The sequence below is a fragment of the Limulus polyphemus genome, unplaced genomic scaffold (genome assembly GCF_000517525.1).
Source record: "Limulus polyphemus unplaced genomic scaffold, Limulus_polyphemus-2.1.2 Scaffold149, whole genome shotgun sequence".
NCBI classification, from domain to species: domain Eukaryota; kingdom Metazoa; phylum Arthropoda; class Merostomata; order Xiphosura; family Limulidae; genus Limulus; species Limulus polyphemus.
The window spans coordinates 42549-44823 of NW_013665759.1; positions in this window are offsets into that span (position 1 = coordinate 42549).

Here is a 2275-nt window from a genome sequence, read left to right on the forward strand (position 1 = left end):
CGTCCTCATTTGTACAAACTGGTGATATGCTAGGCGCTGTATCTAGTTACACCAGCCATCCTAACAGTGATAACTGAGCAGCTAAATCCAATATTCGACTAATATCTCCTATAGTAAAACTACCTGCTCAATAGTTTGTAAAGTAATAATTACTGCCCTTTTGGTTCCATTAGTCTGACCATAATAAAAATTCCAACTTTCAGATAGTTGGTTAATCCCAGCTCTATCAATCAGGATTTCGATGTTTCCTCATCTGGCTCATCAAACAGCCAAATAAGTACTCTCAACTCTTTTATCTTCATTAGGTAAATTGATGAAACATGAAACAGTTTCCTTTTATTTTTCTGATTCAGTGGTCTCACATCTGACTCCTGCTAAAGCTAGTACACTATAGGTTTGTGACATACAGATACTGCTTATGAACATAATCCATGCACTTTCATATGCCTCGCATCTGCTACAAGTTGTGCATCAATAGGCAAGTCTGCCAGAGTATGAGGTACAAACCAGTTCAGGAAGAACCGAGCTACTTTTGTACAACACGAACTTATAAAAGCCAGCCCCAGTCTCCATAATGGTACATCTATTCTGTTACCATCTTTACATAGCAATTCCTCTGACATTTGGTAGCCTTTCCTAACTGTTGGCCCCCAGTGGCACAGTGGTATGTCTGCGGACTACAACGCTGAAAACCAGGTTTCGATACCCGTGGTGGGCAGAGCGCAGATAGCCCATTGTGTAGCTTTGTGCTTAACTTCAAAGAAACAAGTTCCTAACTGTTGACATGCAATCTCGTGTGCATCAAGTAATACAGGCTTTAATTTAACCACTGTACATATTTTTTAAAATTATGGGATAATAGGTAGGCAAACAACGATTTATAAACATAAGGAAAAGTATTATTGATAGTAGATCATACTACATTTTTCGACAGAACATTGGTCTGTCTTCTTTAGGTATGGTCAGGAGTAAGCAATCCAAGGTTTACATGTCGTTACGAAGACAATGTGGATTAACTGTGACCGAAGTATTGTAAGCAGGTGACAGGATATAGTTGTAGAGGTTAAGTTTGGTCAAGTGTATGAACGGTGAATAGACCTTGCAAAATACAGCTGATGTTGCTAGGCCATTATCACGGTTTATTGAGAGGGCGTTTGCTTCAATAATTTCTATAGTTTCTAAACAGTCTCTTTCTTTTTCAGTTTTGGGTTGGGATGGGAGAAGAATTTTTCCTCAAAGTATTTTGCGCCATTTTCATACTGATGATATATTAAGGCAGATAAGTGAAAATCACCTCTACGCATATGACCTTTGTGTTCTTTACGTCTTGTTTCGAGGGATGTAACGTTTGTTCTATATATTTCTTTCCACATTCACATGGGATAGTGTACTGTATATGCCCTGTTTTTGTTCTTTTAATACGAATTCTTTTGGGTTAGGTTGTGAGATGCTAATTTTATGTGAGGGTTTGAATAGTTTTTATATCAATGCTCAAATTATTAAAAGGTCTAGTAATTTCGTTAGCAATTTCTGGTACAAAAAGGAATGAAACAAAATTATTGTGTTGTTGATCAGTGAAAGACTAGAGTTAACATAATATTTTTCGTTATTTTGGAGTGTGATACAAGCTTTATCTATGATGTTGTGGTTAAAACCTCTAGATAGTGCCATGTTATTATGGTAGTTTAATTCAGTAAGTTTTTTTTGGGGTGCAAAGTTGTACTGCACAATTTACATTAGAGTCATGGGGACCATTAGCTGCAGCATGTTCCGAGAAAGACAGCTTTGTGATTGATAACAACGCTACAGTGCACCTTCCTACATACATAAAAGACTGTGCAAATGCCACAGGTTTTATGCATCTGTGCTACATTCCACTGTCTGTGATGATTGAACTTCACATTGCTAGATCTGCATTCTTTAGCTCCTCTTCCCACAGCTCCTGAAAAGATAATCATAGAGTCTATCCACTGGCAGAATCTTCTATTGTATGGCTTGACATTGCTTGTCAGAAAAGTATCAGCTCTCACATATTGTACACGTTCAGAAAATTCAATGAACTGACAAGTTTTCACTATTCAGGTAGACAACCTGTCCACATTTCTGTGTTACAAGCCCAAATAATACAGTATGACAGAATCATATTGTTACGTCTCCGTTTGTTAATTGATTTTCCATAGCTTCGTTCCGACGAAACTTTAGCGACACAAGTCCTTACTTAATAAAACTGGTTTATTCTTTCTGAATATAACTTTACCGATACACTTATTTTCAA